At 43.5% G+C, this 25078-nt stretch overlaps 1 long non-coding RNA gene and 2 other non-coding genes across 4 annotated transcripts; all 3 read left to right on the top strand.

Annotated features, from left to right (window-relative positions):
* The first annotated feature begins 10816 nt into the window (after positions 1 to 10816).
* Positions 10817 to 16892, top strand: LOC145350879 (uncharacterized). 2 transcript variants are annotated; one of them, XR_013888257.1, is made up of 5 exons: positions 10817 to 10880; positions 12566 to 12659; positions 14330 to 14393; positions 14989 to 15067; positions 16771 to 16892. It is a non-coding gene; the product is annotated as an uncharacterized LOC145350879 (long non-coding RNA). The 2 variants fall into 2 exon arrangements; XR_013888256.1 differs by lacking the exon at positions 10817 to 10880 and adding an exon at positions 10891 to 11338.
* Positions 14060 to 14125, top strand: LOC145351243 (small nucleolar RNA SNORD50). The gene has a single exon (XR_013888360.1). It is a non-coding gene; the product is annotated as a small nucleolar RNA SNORD50 (small nucleolar RNA).
* Positions 15330 to 15397, top strand: LOC145351244 (small nucleolar RNA SNORD50). The gene has a single exon (XR_013888361.1). It is a non-coding gene; the product is annotated as a small nucleolar RNA SNORD50 (small nucleolar RNA).
* Positions 16893 to 25078: the final 8186 nt, after the last annotated feature.

Here is a 25078-nt window from a genome sequence, read left to right as displayed (position 1 = left end):
TTGTTCTAAAGGTACTGGCATTATAGATTAATCCTCTGGAATCAATTCTAAAGGAACGCAAGGCACCGGGACCTGGGTGTATATGTGCAGAAATCATTGAAGGAGGCAGCACAGGTTGAGAGCAAGATTAAAAAAAACACAAACCTGGGCTTTACAGCTAGGGACATAGAGTACAAAAGGCAGGAATAATAAACTTATGTAAAACACTGGCTCATCCTCCGCTAAGAGATTGTATCAGTTCTGGACACCATGAATGGAATTTTCCCAAAAACTGACAAAGTGTCGTCTTAGGCACGAAACCCGGTACGAAGACGCAAAGCTGATCATAAACCTCCCACACTGAGTGCAATAAGTTGATTCCCATGTGAATCACGCTGGTATGGAGCCCTCAGGGATCTGATTAATCTCAACTGGGCCTCAACTGTGCACAAAGGGAAGCTGTGCTTAAACATTCCCTCTGCACACACAGCCAGTCACATCAGGAGAATGGCAGCTCAGAGACCACCTCCTCGATTCTTGAAGGACAACTTGACCAGATTTCTATTCGCAGTGGAGGAGAGGGTGGGCACCTGCATCCCTGAGTGAGTAGACAACCCAGAAGTAGTGAAGCTAAACCCGTTTAAGATGGGGTTGCTGAGGCAGTCAGTGCCCACGGCCTGTCCCGAGGACCAATGTCCAATATTGCAAAAAAGTGAATGATCTCATTCGGGCTGGTAAGGAGGAATGTCCATCTGTCCCATCCTGGCATCAGTCCCATCTGTCACACCTGCAATGTCCAAAACAATCCACCACTCCATGACCCGTGATCTCCCAACATCCAACGCCCTAGCATCTTCCTTAATCCCCATCTGGCTTCCTCTTTGTGTCCCCATAGAAGAAGATAGCCCATAATAAAAAGGAGAGGGAGAAAATAGGCGGGGTTGCCTGAGCTCTCCTTACCCCTCTGAGGAACGAGTGATGGAGATCTCAGGTGAGGCACACCCGGTGAGCTGTGAGTCCCTGTGAGGCTGCCATGTGCAACAGAAGTGAGCATCCACAGAACCTTCATCCATATCACTTCTCTCAAGTGAGTTCCAAGTTGCCCAGAAACTTGTCCCTCCTTGGCACTGAACCATGTGTCTTGTCTTGCAGGATCATCACCTGAAAAGGCCTGGCTCTCAGGATTCGGCACCCACCTACACCCCTTCCTCCTCATCCCCACCCGCTGGAGCCCCCACCAGCAACTCAGAGGAAAGCTCCAAGGAAACCACTGACCAGTGGTCACAGATATCACTCACGCTGTCCACCAGCACAGAGACACACACCTGGGTGGACAGAATTAGTAGACAGGTTTTGGGGTCACTTTCTGGTGAGTACCACACAGCTGCTGATGCACATCGGGTGGAGGCAGGATTGTCCAAAGGATTGGGTAGGAAGAGGTCTGGAAACAGCTGGCTCCCAATCAGATGCTGGGCCACTGGAAACACCTCTCCAGAACAGAACCTTTAATCACAGGAGATAGTGCCAGCATAGCTTGAAACCAGGTCAACATTGCAAGGGTGGCGACCGCCTGGGCAGGATGCCTGTGCCATGGGTGATGGAACATTGCTGAGGGCCAAAAGAGCATCATCCAAACACCAAGGGCTTTGGCTGAGACTCGCAAACCTTGATGGAGACAATGACAGGCTTCCAAGACTGGCAGTGCCAGGTAATGCACAGGTGAGAATCCTGGAATCACTACTTCATCCCTGACTGAACACTTAGCCTTGGTCTTCTTGATCTTTAAATCAGTGGGACAAATCATACAGCTCCCGGCCCTCGCTCAGACATGAGCCTGCCAGACAGTGTGCAGTCAGCAAACAGATCGGAGCTGGACAGAAGCAGATCCTGAGGAGCATCAAAGTTTCTTGCACCCTCCTACCGGTCTAGCGATTCACTCTCACTAACCCAGGTCCATCACCCTGGCGTGGTGTCAGTGAAGTATGAGAATTGTCAGTGTGTGTGAGGGTCAGGGAGGCTTCAGCTTTTTGATTATTTGACTCATTAATTGGGAAAATGTATTAGCATCCTGACTATTGACACAATAATTTCCTGATTAATTTCCTGCTTGGGCCAGTTTGCAGTACTGTTTGAAATGCTATTTTTCATCTCATTAGCCTTATTCCTTTCTGTATCTGTTTCAAGCTTAGACCCTCTCTATCAAATGCTAAGGCAGCAATTTTGAGTGAGTTGTTTGACAGCCATTTTGTATTAGGCCCAGTGAAACCATTGTAGTGCCACCTCACTGGGACATTTTTATTTCTCATTGGGAAAAATATAAACTGTACAGAGTGACTCAAAATATAAAGTGGTAAAAATATGTGGCCAAAAGGAAGATTAAAAACTGAAAAAGATACATACAGATTGTGGGGCAAGATTCCCTGACTTTCCCGTCAGCATTTTTCTTGGTGTTGGGAGCCAGCATACTGTTCGCTGACAGCGGGATCTTCTGGTCCCAGTGCTGCCAATAGAATTTCAATTGAAACCACCCCGCACCACTGGAAAACCCTACCAGGGAATGGACTGCCATCGGGTTTCTCTGGTCCTGCTGGCATGAAGGGCCAGAGAATTCCGGCTATGGTGTATTGAAAACTGCATTGTAAAAGGTAGGATCACAGAGTGGACATGGGTGAAGTCAGGCACTTTAGGTTAAGGAGTAGCTATTATACACTCACGCTGAAGGATTACCATTTTAAATAATTTTTCACCTCCAAGCTGCAACAATTCTGTCTTTGACCCTTATTCTACTGGAAAGGTTTATCTCCTCATCCGAACTCAGCTCCTCCTACTGGGTTCCCAAACAATCCCAGCAGATAGACCCCATGAGGCGCACAGTGACAGGCAGCCTGGAATCACTACGTCATCACTGACTGAACCTTCAGCCTTGTTCCTTTTTGACCTTTAAATCAATAGGACAAATCATACAGCCCACGATCCTCACTCGGACGAGAGCCTTAGAATGAGGATATATACCTGGCTACGGGTATAGTGCCGGAAGACTGGAGGATAGCAAATGTTGTCCCCTTGTTCAAGAAGGGGAGTAGAGACCATCCTGGGAATTATAGACCAGTGAGCCTCACTTCTGTTGTGGGCAAAGTTTTGGAAAGAATTATAAGGGATAGGATTTATAATCATCTAGAGAGAAATAAATTGATTAGGGATAGTCAACATGGTTTTGTGAAGGGTAGGTCGTGCCTCACAAACCTTATCGAGTTTTTTGAAAAGGTGACCAAAGAGATGGATAAGGGTAAGGCAGTTGATGTGGTGTATATGGATTTTAGCAAAGCGTTTGATAAGGTTCCCATGGTAGGCTACTGCAGAAAATACAGGTGCATGGGATTGAGGGTGATTTAGCAGTTTGGATCAGGAATTGGCTAGCTGATAGAAGACAGAGGGTGGTGGTTGATGGGAAATATTCAACCTGGAGTTCAGTTACAAGTGGTGTACGTCAGGGATCTGTTTTGGGGCCACTGCTGTTTGTCATTTTTATAAATGACCCAGATGAGGGTGTAGAAGGAGGGGTTGGTAAATTTGCTGACGACACTAAAGTCGGAAGAGTTGTAGACAGTGAGGGTGGATGTTACAGTTTGCAGAGGGACATAGATAAGCTGCAGAGCTGGGCTGAGAGATGGCAAATGGAGTTCAATGTGAAAAAGTGTGAGGTGATTCACTTTGGTAAGAGTAACAGGAGTACAGAATATAGGGCTAATGGAAGGACTCTTGGTAGTGTCGACGAGCAGAGAGATCTCGGTGTGCATGTGCATAGATCCCTGAAAGTTGGCACCCGGGTTGATAAGGTTGTTAAGAAGGTGTACGGTGTGTTAGCTTTTATTGGTAGAGGGATTGAATTTTGGAGCCATGAGGTCATGTTGCAACTGTACAAAACTCTGGTGCAGCCGCACTTGGAGTATTGTGTACAGTTCTGATCGCCACATTATAAGAAGGATGTGGAGGCATTGGAAAGGGTGCAGAGGAGGTTTACCAGGATGTTGCCTGGTATGGTGGGAAGGTCTTATGAGGAAAGGCTGAGGGACTTGAGGTTGTTTTCATTAGAAAGAAGAAGGTTGAGAGGTGACTTAGTTGAGACGTACAAGGTGATCAGAGGGTTAGATAGGGTGGATAGTGAGAGCCTTTTTCCTCCGATGGTGATGGCTAACATGAGGGGACATAGCTCTAAATTAAGGGGTGGTAATTATAGGACGGATATCGGAGGTAGGTTCTTTACTCAAAGGGCGTGGAATGCCCTGCCTGCAGCAGTTGTGGACTTGCCAACTTTAAGGGCGTTCAAATGGTCAGTGGATAGGCATATGGATAACATTGGAATAGTTTAGGTTAGAGGGTCATTAGATTGGTTCCACTGGTCGGCGCAACATCAAGGGCCAAAGGGCCTGTACTGCGCTGTAATGTTCTATGTTCTATTAGAGTCAGTGTGCAGTCAAATGACAGATGGGGGGGCCGGACATAAGCAGATCATGAGGAGCATCAAAGCTTCTCTCACCCTCCTGCCTGTCCAGTGAGTCACTCTCACTGCCAATCCAGGTCCATCTCCCTGGTGTGATGTCAATGAAGTATGAGAGCTGTCAGTGTGCGTGAGGGTCAGGGAGACTTCAGCTTTTTTATTATTTGACTCATTAATTGGGATAATGTATAAGCATCCTGACTATTGACACAATAATTTCCTGATTATTGAAGGAATAGGCAATAATATGAACTGTGTAACTAATGTTAGGATGGTGATTATTTATACAATGATATTTGAATTGATGATACAACAGGCACCAGAATATTAATGTACTTTAGGCTGATGGTGGGCGCATCCTGGACGTTATTGTGTTAGGATCCAATGACGAATGGAACAGGAGCCTGATTATTATTGTTCTTTTTATTATTCATTTGTGGAACATGGGCATTGCTGACTGGCCAGCATTTATTGCCCATTCCTAGATGCCCTTGAAACTAAATAGCTTGCTGGGCCATTTCAGAGGGCAATTGAGAGTCAACCACATTGCTGTGTCTCTTGTGTCATATCTAGACCAGGCCAGGTAAGGACAGCAGATTTCCCTCCTTAAAGGACACTAGCGAACCAATGAGCGTTTCCGACAATCAACAATGGTTTCACGACCATCAGTAGATTCTTAATTCCAGATTTTATTTTCTTTTTTTGAATTCAAATTCCATCATCTGCCATGGTGGTATTTGAGCCTAGTCCCCAGAACATCAGCCAAGTTTCTGGATTAATAGATTAATGATGTGTGGAAGGTTCTGACAGTAAAAAGTCTGACAACACCAGGTTTAAGTACAACCGATTTATTTGATAGTAAACTGACTAGCTTTCGGGGTTAGTCCCTTCGTCAGGTGAAGGTTCTGATCAGAGAAGGGCACATAAAGTCACACACAGTTTACAGAATACTGATTAGAATGCAAGTCTTTACAGCTAACCTGATATTCAAGTCTTAAAGATGCAGACAATGTGAGTGGAGATAGTATTACTATAGGTTAAAGAGACGTGTATTGTCTCCAGACAGTACAGTAAGTGAGATTTTACAAACCCAGGCAAGTCACGGGGGTTACAGATAATGCGACATGAACCCAAGATCCTGGTTGAGGCCATCCTCATGTGTGCGGAGCTTGTCTATCAGTCTCTGCTCAGCGACCCTGTGCTGTCGTGTGTCGTGAAGACCGCCTTGAAGAATGCTTACCCGAAGGTCAGAGGCTGAATGCCCGTGACCGCTGAAGTGTTCGCCAACAGGAAGGGAACAGTCTTGCCTGGTGATTGTCGAGTGATGTTCATTCATCCGTTGTCGTAGCGTCTGCGTGGTCTCCCCAATGTACCATGCTTCGGGACATCCTTTCCTGCAACGTATTAGGTAGGCAACGTTGGCCGAGTTGCAATAGTGTGTCCCGTGTACCTAGTGGATGGTGTTCTCACGGGAAATGACGTCATCCATGTCGATGATCCGGCATGTCTTACAGAGGTTGCTGTGGCAGGGTTGTGTGGTGTTGTGGTCACTGTTCTCCCGAGGGCTGGGTAGTTTGCTGCGAACAACGGTCTGTTTGAAGTTGTGCGGTTGTTTGAAGGCAAGAAGTGGGGGTGTAGGGATAGCCCTGGCGAAATGTTCGTCTTCGTCAATGATGTGTTGAAGACTCCGGAGCTGCAAAGACTTGCATTCTAATCAGTATTCTGTAAACTGTGTGTGTCTTTATATGCCTTTCCCTGATCAGAACCTTCCACGCACGTGACGAAGGAACACCATTTCCGAAAGCTTGTGGGATTACTATCAAATAAACTGGTTGGACTTAAACCTGGTGTTGTGGGACTTCTTACTGGGATTCTCTGGTCCCAGCTGGAGAATTCCTGCGGTGTATTGAAAATTGCATTGTGCAATGAATTCACTTAAAGTTACCATACACATGTATGCCACTAGAGGGAGTCAAGAGGAATAAAATTGAATTTGGGCAGAATTTTCCACTGTCAGTAGGAATCATGGCAAGCAAGAGAACAAATTTGGCAGGAGACAAAATATCCCTCTCCCATCAGTGGAATAAACTGTTGGCAGATGGTGGGATTTGAATTCAATCAACAAAAGTCTGGAATTAAATGTCTAATGATGAACATGAAACTATTGTCAATTGTCACAGAAACCCACCTGGTTCATTGATGTTCTTTAGGGAAGGAAATCTGCTATCGTTAACAGTGTCGGGTTACATGCATCACCAAATCCACAACAGTGCGTTTGAGTCCTAAATGTCCTCCGAAACTACCAAGGAAATCACCTTCCCAAATGCAGTGGAGTTGCAGTATGGCTGGAGTAGCAATTCAGAGTCCCTGGGTAATGCTCTGGGGACCCAGGTTCAAAACCCCACCATGACAGATTGTGAAACTGTTGGAAAAACCCATCTGGATCACTAATGTCCTTTAGGGAAGGAAATCTGTCGCTCTTACCTGGTCCGCCCTCCGTGTGACCCCAGACGTAGAGCAATGTGGTTGACTGTTAAATGCTTTCAGGGATGGACAATAAATACTGGCCCAACAAGCGACACCCACGCCCTATCAATGAATTTTTAAAAGATTAGTGATGGGCAATAAATGCTGGCTTAATCAGTGATGCCCCCCCACCCCCACTCCCTCCTATGAATGATTTAAAGAAAAGGATTTTGTTACCCCAACTTTTGAGGCGGCATTAAGGCAGGTCAAGCTTCCTGACAAACAATGTCAGCAACCCCATTTGCGTGCATTCGCATCTCAGGCTTGCTTAATGTTAGCGCGAGTGGGCGAACACAACCACTACGGACTCAGGGTCAGGTTCAACAGTGGTACAGCTTTATTTTTTCGTCGACGGAGGTGCAGTCAGAACATACAAACCGAACTGTCCCGAAAGCACTCTAAAGACCCACCGCAATGGGTTACAGTTATACCTGAACTTCGATACATTGTTCAATTTGGATGCTAATGTTTTGTTTACAGTATTCGACTCTGACCATCCTGTTTCGATGTCTTCAAGTATTGTAACGACGTTTTTAAGTGTGTGTTAATCGTTTCTGTCTGATGGGTTTATTAATGGTCTAGAATCTCCAGGGTTTGAACAATGGGTGTTTGACTAGTTTGTGGGGCCAGGGATGCTTCCTTGGTTACGTTAATCTTGGTTATGCTAACCATCCATAGATGGTTGCTTGATTAGATCAGAGGTGCTGATTTGGTTGGATGGGGGTGTACTTTTTAATTTACTTCCTGTAGGTGCCATCCTGTCTGGTTCCCTTTGTGTGCTAGCCCTCATTTGCATTCTAAAAGCATGTCCTTGCCTGCTAGTCTGTGTCTGTTCCCTTGTGACCTTTAGTGGGGAGGCTCTGAGTGCAGCTTTAGTCTGCTTCCATATTGTGTACCCAATTTCATAAAATTTGTTGTCTGATAACACTTATAAACAGATGACCTCATTGAAATTAAGTTCATACGCCAAATTAAATTCCCCACCAGCGAGAATTTAGAGCATTCAGTTTTACAATTATATACCAGTGACGTGCATCTGGCAAGCTTCACCGCCCCCAGGACTTTGAGATCAGTAAATGCTGCTTCCTCCTCTTGGGGATCTCAGCTAATTCGAGCGCCATTAGCAATGGTTGCACTAAAGCTGGACTGCGGGGAAAGCTGAAGGCGGGAAGGAGGTTGGGTGGAACAGACACTGGACGGGAGAGGCAGGCTCGTGGGGGAAGTGTGGAGAGATTGTTCAGGAATATGGGGCATAATGGGGAAAGTGGAGGGAGAGTGTCTGGGCACAGTGGAGGGGAAGTGTCTGGAGAAAGTGGGGGCGAGTCCTTGGGGAAAGCGGGGGGAGGAGTGTCTGGTGAAAGTGGAGGGGAGAGTCTAAGGAAAATGGTGGGAGAGTGTCTGGGTAAAGTTGAGAGTAGTGAAAGTAGAGAGAGTGTGACTGGCAAAAATGATGGGAAAGTGTCTAGAGAAAGTGGCGGGAGTGTCTGGGGAAAGCCGGAGAGGAGAGTGACTGGGAAAGGTACGGGGATGGAAGAACATCTGGGGAAATTAGGTGAAAGTGTCTCAGGAAAATGGGGGAGTGTGTCAGGGGAAAGAGGGTGTAGGGTATTAGGGGAAAGCTGTTCAAAACTGTCTGGGGAAAGTGGGGGGAAAGTGTCTGAATAAAGTAGAGGGAGAGTGTCTGGGGAAAGTGGGGGAGATAGTGTCTGGGAAAAGTGAGGGGAGAGTGTCGGGGAAAGTGAGGGCAGAGTGTCTGGGGAAAGTGGGGGGAGAGTCTGGGGATGGGGGAAGTTGTCTGGGGAAAGGGGGGAATTTTATTCTGGAGAAGCAGGGAGATTGCCCTGGTAAAGTGGTGGGAGAGAGTTTCCAGAGAAAGGACGGTAGTGTCTGGGGGAAAGGGGAGATACTGTTTGGGGAAGGCGGATCGGGCAGGGGGGTTGTGGTGCAGCAGGTAAGTCTTTTGGGAAAGTGTCCAATCCTCCACATCAGCATCAAAAGGATTTATCCATCTGAATGAGGCAAGCACTCTTCTGTTTCTGAACTTGAACTGAATTTTAATGTGACTTTATACTCATGATCTGGGGGCTGCTTTTTTTTTCTTTTATCTTCATCGCCAATGTAATGATTCCTATTACTAGGTGAATAACAACTGCAATGTCTATTTCCATATAAATATAATAGAGGCTTGCAGCCTCATAGTCAATCAACTTCCAGGATTAAACTGATACTGAAGTCCATGCTTGTTCAGGTTGTTCCCACCTTGATCCCTGATTGGTTGCCCAGGTAATGTGATCCTCTCAACATATCACCCAATAAAGGGGACAAATACCACAAGATCACAACCTGAAAGTCCTGATGTGTTGTAAGATTCGGCATATATTGTTTGTTGTGGTTTATAAGGCTGCAGGCCAATGGAACATTAAACTGCACCTCCGCTAATTCTAGACCAGATAAAAACAAATTGCAGCTCCAGCTGATTGCTGGGGAAGATTTGTCAATTATCCCCACCCAAATTAATCTGAAGAAGGAATTTAACTCCGATTAAGTTGATAGTAAATCAATTGGTCAAAACGGACTGAGTTAAAATGTGGTGGATAATGGGCACACTGGATAATGAGAAACATAGAGAAAGTGAGAGCAAGGAAAAGTGTTAGGGGAAACTGTCAAAGAGAGAGGGAGGGAGCTATTTCCAGGAAATTCAACTCTGAACTTCATAATGTTGCAGTTACATGGAAATGTGTGACCCATTTAATCAACTCATATATCACTATGTCCAGGAATAGCTTTACCTCCGAGCGGTTTTACAAACACATTCATTACTGTATTTGAAATGCTGCAAGCAATTTACACAAGTTCTCACAAACAGCCTTCGAAAATAACCAACTTTATTTTATTCAGCGATATGGTTTGAAGGGTTTATCTGGACAGGAGATCAGGCTCTAAGATGAACTCAAACTCTGCACAAGTTCCCAATGTCAGGAAAAGGCCCCAGTCAGATAGACCAGTTCTCTGTGATGAAGGGTCATCCAGACTCAAAAGGTTGGTTCTATTGTCTCTCCACAGATGCTGTCAGGCCTGCTGAGATTTTCCAACATTTTCTGTTTTTGTTTCATTTCTCTGTGTTGCCTCTGTCCTGAATGTTGCCACTAAGTAAACTGGATTTAATTCCCACAGACACCAGCCAGCATAGAGCCTCCCCACTGGTTGGAACCCAGTGCCTAGGCATGGTGTGGTTCCCTCTGACCAGTCTGTAATTCCCTGTTACAGACTTGAAATGTTAACTCTGGTTCTCTCTCTCCCTCTCAATGCAGATGCTGCCACGCCTGCTGAGTTTTACCATCATTTTCTGTTTTTGCATTGAGCTGGTGCAGATGCGATGGGCCAAATGGCCCCCTCCTGCATGATTTCAAATTTGAGAGTTATGTTCACCAGGATGATACCAGGAATGAGAGAATTCAGATATGTGAGGAGATTGGAAAAAATGAGACAGTCTTAGTTCTCCTTGCAGAGACTAAGGGCAAGCCGAAAAGATGTTATAAATGATGAGAGTTTCGTTGGAACAATAAAAAGATTATTTAGAACATTTATGTATTTACTCTCCCAAACAGTCAAATTTAAGCCGATTGGCACAGAGATGAAAAATATGTCCAAACAGTGAGTTGTTAGGATGTGGAAAGCACCAACTGAATCTCCTGCAGAGTCAAACTCCCAGCTAGATTTGCTGATTCTCTCTGGGCCTTGCTCCAGGGCAGAAGCACGGAGCATGCGCGTGCACGTCTGCCGTGTGGACGACCTCCCCATCCAGAGTGAATGCGGAATTCCTGCGCGCGCATATTGATGACGTCACATGGAGCGCCGCGGAGTTGGCCTTTATAAGGTGAGCGGCCATTACGCCTGCTCTCTTTGTGCTCGGGACAGGCGTGTTGAAAAGTTCGGATGAGTGGGTGGCTGTAGGACCGTGCCTCAAATTGTTCTCGCCCTTCCCCGGAATTCCGTCTGCTTATAATGTTTATAGTCCGTGGATAGACGCTGTCGTTCAGTTGTAATAAAAATGAGCGAATTTATAGCCCTGAGCTACGATGGCCGCCACGTGGCGACGCCTAGTTCCTCACAGGCTTCCACCCTCGAGAATGGAGAGAGGGATGTGGGAGATCTGTGCTGGGAAATTCACTTCTCGGACTGTTAAGTTATTAAATATCAATAAGAGTATTGAACAGAGAAGTGGTAGTAGAGAGGTGGATCCACTTGTATTCCAAAATTCCTTACATGTGGGAAAGATTTTAATGAATTTGGAAAATGCTATTGCAATGCCCTTTTCAAGAGAAGAGGCAGAAGGTAGGAACCTATTGGTCATAATGTAAAAGTAAAATGCTGAGAATGTTGTAATCTGAAACAAAAACAAGATCTGAGTAGATGTGATATCAGTGGAGAGAAAACAGCCAACGCTTTGAGTCTAGATCGTCTTTTTGTCAGCTAAAACCAGTTTAATGTCTTATTGTGAAGTTAGAATCCATTACTAAGCAAGTAATGAATTCTGTTTCAGCTTTCCAAAAGCTGAAAAGCGATGCCTATTAGAGTTGGCATAGTTTAATGAAAGTTCTTTGTATAAAATATAACAAGCCAAGTGCATAATGGGGATTCTGTAGTTGAGATATTGCATAGAAGATTAAGATTGCTTGGTATTAGGACTAATTTATTAACTTTGGTTGAAGACTGACTAAACAACAGAAAGCAGAATGTTGGGATAAATAGATCTTTTTCTGGTTGGCAAAATGTAACTAGTGTGATGCCACAAGGTTTGGGACACCAACTATTTGTCATCTCTAAATGACTTGGAGACAGGGACAGAAGGTTTAGAATATTTTTAAAAACTTATAAATACTAATGGGTGGAATAGTAATGAGGAAATAAAAATAGGGATTAATGTAGATAGGTGAATTGGCCAAAATGTAGTAAATGGAGTTTAATGTGGGTGCACCAGGTAACAACGAAAGCAAATGGAATAAAATATAAATTTTTGGACCCCTTATTTGAGCACAGATCTAGTGGGGTTAGAGATGATTAAGAAGCCAGAGAGATGAGGGGTTCAAGAATTTGAGCTGTTTAAGCTATGTTCTCTGGCGTTTAAAAGGAGGGGAGATCTGAAAGAGGCTTGTATTATTTGCAGGTATTGGTAGAGTAGACATATTGCGGGTGTTTTTTCCAGTAGAACAAGAGGTCGTGTTTTAAATCTGAACAAGGGATAGCAGGTTTAAAATGAGCGGTATGGAGAGACTACTTCTCAGTGGTGAATCTGGAATTTGCTACCCCGAGTGGTGGATGTCAGGACATTGTGTAAATTTAAGGAGGTGGTAGTAATGGTTTGAAGGATTGAGAATGAGCAGGAAAGAGTAGTTGAGGTTGAGACAAGGTTAGCTGTGATTGTATGGAACGGTGGACTAGGCTGTAGGGACTGCTCCTTTGTTATAACAATGTGGAATATTAATCATCAAAATATCCTTAACATAGTAGTCTAATGCAAAAACTTGTGGTTCAGATTTGTGAAATTTGACTTTTTTGTAGGATGGAAAATGCTTAAAACTCCATGTTCAGAAGCATCTCGTGGAAAGAATTAGTTCATGTATGACTTCTTCAGAGTCAAGTCCTTTAAATGTAGGTATGTGGGAATTATTCTTGATTTCTTTTTATTTCCTCAAATAATTGCTGAACTATTTGGGATAGATGAAACTTGATGTTTTTATAGTAGTTAATTGTTGGCATTTTCCTATCCCTGTTGGCCGTAGCTCAGTTAGAATGTATGAAGTAGCTGCAAAGCAAGTCAGCGTGTCCAGTGGTAGATGCACGTAATTGCAGGTATTCCTGCCGTCTGTAGGAGGAAAATCATTTTTAGTAACTTCAGTGTGTCCTAGCTGATGCAGAGTGACATTAATTGTCCTTTTTATCTTGGTTTCATGAGGTTTGGATATTAGTGGTGAGTGTGGTGTATAATACCCACCCATAGTTGCCCTTGAGCTGAATGGCTTGCAAGACAATTTCAGAAGTCATTTAAGAGTCAACCACACTGCTATAGGTCTGCAGTTGTATGTAGGTCAAACTATGGTTGGAAGATTCCTTCCCCTCAAGGTCATTAGTTAACCAGATGGGTTTGATATAATTGACAAGTCTCCTGGTCACTATTACAGACCAGATAAAATCAGACCAGTTTGATGTTGGATATGCACCCTTGTCCCAGAATCCAGGCATCTGGGTTACAAGTCCAGTGGCATTACTGTGTTGCCATCTTTCCTAAATTCTTGTCCCGTGTATGTCCACTGTAACTATAGTAGTTACTTAGAATCATAGAAAAACTACAGCACAAACGGGCCCTTTGGTCCACAAGTTGCACCGATCGTAACTCTACCTACTAGGCTTACCTATAACACTCAATCCTATTGAGCCCCACGTACTTGTCCAGAAGTCTCTTAAACCCTAACACATCTCCACCTCCACCGATGGCAGCTGATTCCACTCACTCACCACCCTCTTGCACATGCTCCAGCCAACTGTACAGCCAAGTCCCAATTTAAATGAATTGTGTCCAATTAGTCAGTGCAGACTCGGGTCACATGACCTGCATTATAGTGATTTTTACGAAATTTTTTGGTCACTCAACAACAGTATGTTCATTTGAGGATGCATGGAAAGCCCCTGCTCTGGAGTTACGTTTCACTCAAACTTTCCTTGTTCCCTTTTATCTGCAAAGTTAAAACTATTCCTGCCACTGTATCAGGGCATAATTCTATCTTGACCAAGTTGTGGCATGGTGTTCTTGCACTTTAATAATTGTATTTTGGACAATCCCCTCAGTACTTCACATTGATTGCTTGAGAGGCTGTGCTGCTGCGTTACTCCAATTCCAATTAGTTCTTGGCCTGTCTTTTTGGTCCCCTTTATCCCTCTGTCAGCTTTAATGCTTGTGTACTATGTTTTTTATGAAATGTGAGTTAGACTTAGCAAGTAAGGGTGGGCTTGTGGTGCAGCTATTGTGCATGCTTATTTTCATTTGATTCTTGGTCTTATCAATGATGAAAAATCCAGAACCTGATGTTTCTGATGAAAAAATGCGGATCTGACTCCTGAGATTTGACCAACTTGCTTAATACAGAAATGAAATGCACTAGGTGCTGAAAATGCATCTGTGGAGAAACTTGAGATTGCAGGAGGAGAAAGGCATTGATTTGTAGTTTTGTTTCTCACCTTGGATATTTCCAGATCTGCTCATGAGTTATTATATCTATTGCGAAATGGTCTAACCATGCTCTCCTCTCTGTCTTTATGTATCTAAAGGTACAGTCATCCCCACATAATGGATGACCTTCCAGAAGTTTGATCCTTTTAGTGATGGTCGCAGGTAACTGGTTTTAATGTTTTGCTCATGTATAATTTCTGGGAATGTAATTTTGTCTGAAGTGAGATTTATCTTTTTAGTGCATGTGGGGATGGATGTAGTGTGCCTTTGCTGTTTGTTGGTAACGAGAGGTCGTGCTGAGAATCTTTTCTGCAAAGCTTAATTACATGCCTGGCTTTACTTAATTACTGGTCTGCAGTAGCCTTTTACCGCTTCTGGGCAACATTGCAACCCTTGTCTGTAATTAAAAGCACCTCAAGGCCATACACGTGCTGAGCGATTATTGCAGCAAGAGATTGCAACTTGAACTTCAATGACTGTAAATCAGCCCAAGAGGTTAAGATTTTCTTTCAAAACTCAGTATGATTTCCCAATTCCTGACTCACTTTGGAATGATTGTCCAAGCTAACAACCCTGTTGCCAGTTAGGCCATTCCAAGGGTCTTTTTAGCATAATCTGTTCCTATCTTGGTTGTTGGCAAAAGTTTCCAAAGCTGAAATTCTAATTGACAAGGGTACAATTGTGGCAATAGCTTCCAATTGTCTTGATGTGTCATATCATCTTTGAAATGTGACAGTCTGCTGATGCTACTTTTTAGGTGTCCTCAACTATGCATGAGTTATGATGAAGAGAAGCTCTAAATTGACCAAATCTGATATTTACTGCAGTCGCTGAAAGTAAGTTGAGTATTATCAATTGAAATACTTAATTGTGGAAATTCCAACACTTTGGAATAGATTTGATCTTTTGTTACACAAGTGTGCCCTTATCGAACTACTTGTTGAAATTTGATCAGTGCCTCGAGGGTTTTGATTTGCATTGTAATCCTGTAAGGGTTTTTCATTTTCGCCACAGTGCTGAGGTAATAGAAGTATTCTGCCATGGATCAAGGATAAGTGAAAATACCCTTCCATTCAATATCACTTCCCAAAATGGTCTAATCAGTGATGTCACTATCCCAACCCTGACACCCCTGATGAAACTCAAACGGATCTGACTGCTGAGATTAGACATTTCATTTCTGTTGGTTTGTTTTTACGACATTTCTGTGCATTTATGCTCTGGTTATTCAGTTGTGAAGCCCACTAGCATATCCATATAAATCATCCTTTTTTAAATAGATTAAGTCAATAGCAGTTGGATACAACTTGAGTGGCTGGCTTGCTAAACCATTAGGATACTGCCATTGATCACGGAGCTTTTATAGTATGGCATCAAGGGGAAAGCTGTTTGTTGGTTTGAGTCATGACCAGCACAACAAAAAATGCTGGCTGGAAACTGATCTTCAGCAATGCCCCAAGACTGGAGTTCCTCCAAGGTAGTGTCCTAAGCTGCATTGAACTTAAGTTACTTCATCAATGACATTCCCTCCATCCAAAGGCAAGATGTGAAAATGTTGCTAATGGCTGCAGTGTTCAATACTGTTTGCAATTCTTTAAATACTGATGTAATCTTAACTGCATGAAACAAAACTTTGGAATGCAAGTGCCTGTCTTACCCTCTACAAAGCACAAATTGTTTTCCCAGGTATGTGGCTCTGAAATTGCTGAAGCTCAACACCAATGGCAAAGCACATTATCTCATTGGTGCCCTGTTCATTCTTTAAGCATTTGCTCTATCTTAATACTGAAGTGTGTAATATACAAGATGTACAAAAGGGCTTTGCCCATAGAGAATCATGGCCTCCTTCTGCACTGTAGGGACTCCATTTGGGCCCATCAAGTCTGCACTGACCACAATCCACCCAGGCCCTAGCCCTGTAACCCTGCATATTTACCATAATAATCTCCCTGACAGGGCAATTTAGCATGACCAGTCAACCTAACATCCATATCTTTGGAGAGTGGAAAGAAACTGGAGCACCTGGAGGAAACCCACACAGACACAGCACTTTTTAAATTTAATTTATTGTCACATGTATCAGCATACAGCAAGAAGTATTGTTTCTTGTGTACTACATGGACAAAACGTCTCGTTCATAGAGAAAATAAGAATGCAGAATGTGGTATTACAGTCATAGTTAGGGTGTAGAGAAAGATCAACTTAATGCAAGGTAAGTCCAGTCAAAAGTTTGACAACAGCAGGGAAGAAACTCCTTGAGTTTTACTTGAGTAAATGCTGGTCTTGTTAACGATGCTCACATCCCACAAAATTGAATGTTAAAATGAAGTTGACAGTTGTCATAATTTTAATGCTTCTTGCTATTTGTAGTTGGGATGCAGAATAGCTTGAGAAAATGGTATTGGGTATAAATGGTTTCAAAGGCTGCATTGACAGTATTTGAAGCCTGCTTGGGGCTTTATAGTGTGCCATGTAATGCTAGCAGTGTTCAAGTCCTTGCTGTAGCTTCTGTACTAAGTTCCCTTGTTTTGTTTTGCAGGTGTCATCATGTTCTGAAGGCATCCCCAACAAATATGTAGTTTCATCTTGCTGTCCTTGTCCATGTTCTTGAACTAATGTGTAGCCTGTTTACAAGAAGTTAATAAAGAGTTTAAAAAGTTACATTGCTTTCATTTTCAACTGGCAAACTGTGGGAACTGATGTTCCAGAGGGATCTGCAGTTTGTAAATGATTTGGACTGTCTAGATTGGATAACACATTGGGGGGTGGGTGGTTATTGAGATGACATTTAGAATAGTTGCAATTAGATAAGTGAGACAATCTTGGGCTCTAATCTAGTACACCTTTGCTGTGGTTTTTCCCATTGAGGCCAACATGCCATTGCTTTCCTAATTGCTCGTATGCTAGTGTAACTTTCTGGTGTATGCACATTCAAGTTCCTTTTAAATGTCAACATTAATAGGTTTCACACCTTTAAAATATTCTGCTTTGTGCAGCCAAAGTCATATGGTAATAACCAAAGTTTGGGATGGTATGGTGGCACAGTGGTTAGCATTGCTGCCTCACAGCACTGGAGATCTGGGTTCAGTTCCCATCATGGGTCACTGTGGTTTGCATGTTCTCCATGTTTGACTGGACTTCCTCCCAGTCCAAAGATGTGCAGGTTAGATGGATTGGTAATGCTAAATTGCCCCTTAGTGTTGAAGAACTGTTTGGGGTGAATGCATGGGAATAGGGTCTGGTGTTGAACCCAAGTCTCTGGAGCCAAGGCAGCAGTGTTTGGTACCATGGTAATTTATGATCTTTACAGATTTGTAAAAGCTCTTGTAATCTGCTTTTCTGTTTTTGGCTTAGTTGGTTTGCATCTTGTTCAGTTGTAACACTCCCAATCCTCAAATTTGCTGCTATTTCCTTAAACTTTACAAAGGGCACAGATTCACCTTGTGGGGTTCATAGAATTGGACCTATTAAGTCTACAGGGACCATAATCCCATCCAGGCCTGATCCCAGTAGCTCCCATGTATTTGCTCTGCTAGTCAGCCTGACACCAATGGACAGTACAGCATAGTCAATCAAGCTCACCTGCACATTTTTGGAGTGTGGGAGGAACATAAGAAATAGGAGCAGGAGTAGGCCATCTAGCCCTTCGAGCCTGCCCCACCATTCAGTAAGATCATGGCTGATCTGTCGTGGCTCAGTTCCACATTCCCGCCCTCTCCCCATAACCTTTAATCCCCTTGCTTATCAAAAACCCATCAACCCACGTCTTAAAAATATTTAGCGAGGCAGCCTCCACCACTTCAATGGGCAGAGAATTCCAGAGATTCACCACCCTTTGAGTGAAGAAGTTCCTCCTCAACTCCATTCTAAACCCCCCCCCTTGAGGCTGTGCCCCCTAGTCCTACTGTCCTTCCTGAGCGGGAAGAGTCTCTCCACCTCTATTCTATCCATCCCATTCATCATCTTGTATGTCTCAATGAGATCTCCCCTCAATCTTCTAAACTCTAACGAGTACAAGCCTAGTTTATTCAGCCTCTCCTCATAGCTCAACTCCGGCATCAGCCTAGTAAACCTCCTCTGCACTCCCTCCAAGGCCAAAATATCCTTGCATAAGTGCAGCGACCAAAACTGCACACAGTACTCCGGCTGCGGCCTCACCAATGCCTGATACAGCTGGAGCAAGACCTCCCTACTTTTATATTCAATCCCCCTCGCTATGAAGGCCAGCATCCCATTAGCCTTCCTGACCACCTGCTGTACCTGCAGGCTGGGTTTTTGTGACTCATGCACAAGGACCCCAAGGTCCCTCTGCACCGTCGCCTGCTGCAGTTTTTCGCCACGTAAGTAATAGTCCTTCCTACCATTATTCCTACCAAAGTGGACCACCTTGCACTTGCCAACATTAAATTCCATTTGCCATTTCCTGGCCCACTTGCCCAGCCTATCTAGATCCTTCTGCAGACTCTCCACACTCTCTGCGCAATTTGCCATTCCACCAATCTTAGTGTCATCAGCAAATTTTGACACCATATACTTGGTTCCCTCCTCCAGATCATCTATATAAATGGTGAATAGCTGAGGCCCCAGCACCGACCCCTGGGGCACTCCACTAGTCACCATCTGCCAATCCGAATAGCACCCATTAACCCCCACTCTCTGCCTCCTATTTGACAACCAGTCCTCTATCCACGCTAACACCCTACCCCCAACTCCATGCCCCCTTACCTTCTGCAATAACCTCTTGTGAGGTACCTTATCAAACACCTTCTGAAAATCAAGAAAGACCACATCCACTGGCTCTCCTCTATCCACCGCCCTAGACACATCCTCATAGAACTCCAATAAATTTGTCAGACACGACTTCCTCGGGGTCCTTGTGCATGAGTCGCAAAAACCCAGCCTGCAGGTGCAGCAGGTGGTCAGGAAGGCGAATGGGATGCTGGCCTTCATAGCGAGGGGGATTGAATATAAAAGTAGGGAGGTCTTGCTGCAGCTGTATAGGGCACTGGTGAGGCCGCAGCTGGAGTACTGTGTGCAGTTTTGGGCGCCGCACCTGCGCAAGGATATTTTGGCCTTGGAGGGAGTGCAGAGGAGGTTTACTAGGCTGATACCGGAGTTGAGGGGGTTGAGCTATGAGGAGAGGCTGAATAAACTAGGCTTGTACTCGTTAGAGTTTAGAAGAATGAGGGGAGATCTCATTGAGACGTATAAGATGATGAATGGGATGGATAGGATAGAGGTGGAAAGACTCTTCCCGCTCAAAAAAGACAGTAGGACTAGGGGGCACAGCCTCAAGATAAAGGGGGGGCGGTTCAGAACGGAGTTGAGGAGGAACTTCTTCACTCAAAGGGTGGTGAATCTCTGGAATTCTCTGCCCGTTGAAGTGGTGGAGGCTGCCTCGCTAAATATTTTTAAGAAGCGGGTTGATGGGTTTTTGATAAGAGAGGGGATTAAGGGTTATGGGGAGAGGGCGGGAAAGTGGAACTGAGCCACGACAGATCAGCCATGATCTTATTGAATGGCGGGGCAGGCTCGAAGGGCCAGATGGCCTACTCCTGCTCCTATTTCTTATGTTCTTAACAAAACCGTGCTGCGTCTGCTCTATCAGGCAATTCTCCTCAAGATGCCTCGCTATTTCCTCCTTGATGACAGATTCTAACATTTTACCTACAACAGACGTTAAACTAACCAGCCTATAATTCCCCGCCTTTTGCCTGCCACCCTTCTTAAACAACGGCGTAACATTAGCTGTTTTCCAATCTTCTGGCACTTCCCTGGAATCCAGCGACATTTGGAAAATAATCACCAAGGCATCCACTATCACCTCCGCCATTTCTTTCAGAACCCTCGGATGCATTCCATCTGGTCCTGGGGACTTGTCCACAATCAGTCCCTCCAGTCTGTCGAGCACTGCCTCTCTAGTAACAATAATGTCATTGAGACCCTCCAGTCCTACCACCTTTCCATCGCTAACACCTGGCAAATTATTCACGTCCTCCATGAAGACCGAAACAAAAAAGTTATTCAAGACCTCAGCCATTTCCCCAACCCCTACCACTAAGTCCCCCCTCTCATCCTCTAAGGGTCCAACGTTCACCCTAGCCAGCCTCTTCCTTTTTATTTATATTTATAAAAACTCTTGCTATTTTTTATATTAAGCGCTAGCCCAGCTTCATAGTTTCTCCTACCCTTCTTTATCAACTTCTTTGTCAATCTTTGTTGACATTTAAACCTCTCCCAATCTTCTTCTCGCCCACTACTCTTAGCTACTCTAAACGCTTTTAATTTAACACTTTCCTTCACCTCCTTCGTTATCCACGGCTTAATACCTCTCCTCCTACGGTCCTTTTTAACCATCGGAATAAATTTCTGCTGAGCACCAAGAAAGATCTCCTTAAAGATCCTCCACTGCTCCTCAGCAGACCTACCTTCCAATGCGCTCCCCCAGTCAACATTCGCCAATTCTTCTCTCATCCTAGCGTACTCCCCTCTGTTCAAACAAAGGACGTGTGTCCGGGAACCCACTTTCTCCTCCATCTGCACCAGAAACTCCACCATACAATGATCACTCTCCCCAAGAGGATCCTTCACCACAAGGTCCTTAGTTCTACCCGCCTCATTACATAACACCAGATCCAATATTGCTCGCTCCCTCGTCGGTTCCAACACACGCTGTTCAAGGAAACTATCCTGGCAGCATTCCAAGAACTCCTCCAGGAAACTGGAGCACCCAGAGGAAACCCATGCAGACACAATGTGCAAACTCTACACTGACTGTAATTGAACCTGGGTCCTTGGTACTGTGAGGCAGCAGTGCTAACCACTGTTGAATTGTTCCTTTCAAATGTTCTCCACTTTATTTATGGCTAGTATAATTCATAATTTAGCCTTGGCCAATTCTGTCCTCCTGGCTGGTACACCTTTGAGGAAACAGGATGACAGTAGAAAGGGGTCTGATGAAAGTTCATCTGTCTTTACAGATTTGGTTGAGTATTTTCCAAACCTAGTATTTTGCTTTTGGGGACCATGTTATTTGGATGTATCTTTCAAAGGTTATTGAGGCAATTTTTTAAAAGCACATCTAGGGATATACTGACTAAAATTCCTCTTCTGGAGAATTGAGGAGTAACTTTGTGGAGATCCATGATGGAAATGCTAGCTGAGAGCAGCAAGACTTATTCTTGTTGGGTTATGACTGAAGAACATGCCCAGGTGTTGTGTGCTTCTGTACCTATTGAAAAATGATTTGAAGTTCCCTTCTGTCTGGAATGGTAAAGCTACCTAGATATTCACACAGCAATTCTTCCTGAAGAAAATGGTCCTAGCTTACCTAATGTTTCCTTGATGCTATATAATCCTGGTAACCTGTACCCATTCTAATACAGCTGCTTCCCATAATAGAATAAGTAAATTCTATACACCACTGCAGCTGTTGCCTAACAAGTATTTCAGGTAATTGCCCTAAAATGGTAACTAGAAATGGGTCCTTACCTGAGTATTCTTTATTTACATTGGAATTGGGAGCTGACATGGGCAAATTAACCATTCAATCAGATCATGGCTGATTTCTCCCTAGTCTCAAATTCACTTCCCTACCTGTTCCCCTTATCCTTTTTCGTATTAATATATAAAAGCACTCTAGATATAGGATAAAACAGGTATGTTGCCTTGGAGTGGCACTTGTACAAGCAACTGGAGCATGTTCTTTCATGTGCCCTGGAGGTAGTGGAAAATGGAGTCAGATGAGTCACCAGCTTTTGTTGTCACTATTTGTCTTTGCCAGTCTGTGGGAATCCTCTGACCATTGACAGTGGGGACTTCAAACGTTCATATCGAATATCAAGCAGCAGTATTGAGATTTGTGGAAGATGGTCAGTACCTGGCACTCAATGCAAATATTATCTGTCTATCTAAGCCCAAGTCTGTTTATATCTTGTTATGGGTAGCTTTCACATCTGAAATTGTGAATTGAACTGCTGTAGTTTGTCTCGTAGATGGTGCACACTGATCTGTGAAGGCATAGTGAGGTGGGAGAAGCTGTGAACGGGTAAGATGAGCAAAGGAAATTGTAAATGGAATAAAGGTAAAGTTGCATAGACCCAGATGACCATAGACTGCTTTCTCCTTTTGAGGGAGATAGCTGATGTGATTAACCTGAGAATCACTGCTTTTCAGGCAAGTGGGGGGAGATTTGAGGTGGGTCTTTATAAATAACCTCCACTGGTATGGGATTTGAATGTGCCCTGTTAATGTGCTGACCTTGCCACTGATACCCTCATTCCATGAATAAGAAGAAATGGAATCTGGATGTTAAGCATGGATGTGGTGGGTAGAGACTTCTCACTGGGAGAGATCAGAATCAAGAAAGAAGTAACTTGCATTTTGAACATGCACTTGAAGCATTAATTTGAAGGAACGTACAGCAACTAATGTGCACACAGTACCATGGAAAATGAATGGCCGGAAAAATCTTTGGTATCTAAATGAGCAGGAAACTGGGCTACCCTGCCAAATAGTGCTGTTGGCTTTTATGTCCCCTGAGAAGGCAGGCAGACCTTTGAAAATATTCCTTCTTTGCTGCACTGTTTTTAAGAAGCAAATTCGGTGGGTCTGATGAAGGTCCAGATTATGAAGCTTGAACGTAAAATGGAAATTGATGGGAATGATGAGAAGTATGAAATGCTAATGTCAAGGCAGATATCCTATTTCCTCAAGTGCTTCTTTGCTAATAGTGTTCAGACCCAAAGACTCCAACATGGATTTTGGCAGACTTTCCATCCCCAAAAAACTTCTCACACCAGATTCTATCTACAATTGTCAGCATGGGGATTACTAGTCACTGAGAGGATGTTTTTGAGTGAAGTACCTCAATGTTTAGTGGAAGATGGAAGTAATTGACATTCAAAATAAGTTATTGCTCCTACAACTATACCAGAAAAGGAGGACAGCTGATTGTAAGTTTTGCATTCTTGGAGGTCTCTTTTCCAGTAACACTAGATTCTTTGGTGTAATTTTCCTGTCCTACTAACCATGGGAACTGTAGTGGATAGGACCATGAAAAGGGCCATTGACCTCAAGTGGGGTTTTCCAGTGTTGGAGTGAGTGCAGCCAGAAAATCCTGTCCCTTAGCACCCCTTTGTACCTATATGTCATGTAATGTGAAAGTGCTGAGCAGGGTAAGGATTAATGTGAGACTGGAGAACAGCACTGCCCGCTGTATGAGGTGTAGAGTCATATGTTAAGACACTGTCAACAATCCATTCATGGAAATAGCACCATGCATGACCGTACCTTGGATGTGTGAATAGTTGGAAACTAGCCATAAATGGTTCATATTTGAACGTAGTCTTAATATGCTCATCGTTGAGATATCACCATGCACCATAATTTCAAGATGGTTGGTATATGTGGATCTTCTAAAATAAAGACAACATGATGCAGTGTTGGTATCAGTAATAATGACCAATAACAGTACCATGGTAATCAACAGTGGTGATTAGAGGTAGTTTTAAAAGTGGCATTTTAAATGTTTGCGACTTTCCTCGCTTTATTAGGGGGCATAACTATAAGGTTCATGGTGGGAGATACAGGAGGGATGTCCAAGTTAGGCTCTTTACTCTGGTTGGGGTGTGGAATGGACTGCCTGCTTTAGGAACTTCCAAGCAGTTATTGGCACATGGAGCACACCAGAATGATTAGGAGTGGGATAGCTTGATCTTGGTTTTGGACAAAGCTGAAGGGCCTGTGCTGTACTGTTTGTTCTGTATTAAACAATGAATCAAACTCTATCCCAATGGGTGAAAGATTAAAAAGTAGTTTAATTCTAACAAGAGACATATTCCCAAGAAGGAAAATAGTAAGACATCTGAATGAGATGAGTGTGCAGAAGTACAAAAAATTGCAAGATCTTTGAAAGACCACAGTGAAAACACAGGTGTGATCAAATCAGCACTTTGTATTGCTGAACCATGACTTCCACCCTCTTGGATTTTTGTCCTCGATATAGAGGCCAGAATTCGATGGGTATTTTCATTATTTTTGATTCATAAGAACATAAGAAATAGGAGCAGGAGTAGGCCATCTGGCCCTTCAAGCCTGCCCCGCCATTCAATAAGATCATGGCTGATCTGTCGTGGCTCAGTTCCACATTCCCGCCCTCTCCCCCTGTTAATATTTTTAATCCATAAACCTTCCACAAATTACATATGAATAACATGGACCTAATCCTCTCATACTAACTTTGCAAAGTACTTACTTATGATACAATCATTGTTAATGCAAAGCCAATCAACCTCCAGTCTGGAAAAGGATCAATTAAACTGGTGAAATAATTACAACATGTTGGAAATATTCAAGTTTAGTCACGTTTGTGGAATGTTAACATTTCAGACCATGATGTTTTCATCAGAACCATTCTTAAACTATTTAAGCACGTAGTAATTTTTTTGTTTCTTCTCTCAATATGATCTTTTCTCTTTTAACCTTTGATTCACCAACTCTTAATTCATATTCAGTCTCTGTTGTCTTTTATATTTCTCAATCTTCAAATTGCATTGATTGAGGAAATAGATTTTTTGATTCCATTTTTATTCCAAGATGCCATTCATTCCAGTACCCTAGCAAGTTGTCATAAATGATCATATATTCAAAGGGTACAAAAAAATTTAATGGTGTACACTGCAGCAAGATTTGACACAATATTCCTCATAGATTTTCAATTTCTGATAAGACTACATGTACATTTGAGGAAAGATTGACTTTTTAGTATTGATGATGATGTTGCACTCTTCACAGGTGAAGATGGTGGGAAGGTTTGCCTGTGTGATAATTGGCCTGATGGTGAGCAA

The sequence above is a fragment of the Carcharhinus amblyrhynchos genome, chromosome 12 (genome assembly GCF_965287045.1).
Source record: "Carcharhinus amblyrhynchos chromosome 12, sCarAmb.v2.hapA, whole genome shotgun sequence".
NCBI lineage: Eukaryota > Metazoa > Chordata > Chondrichthyes > Carcharhiniformes > Carcharhinidae > Carcharhinus > Carcharhinus amblyrhynchos.
This window is presented reverse-complemented; position numbering and strand designations above follow the sequence as displayed.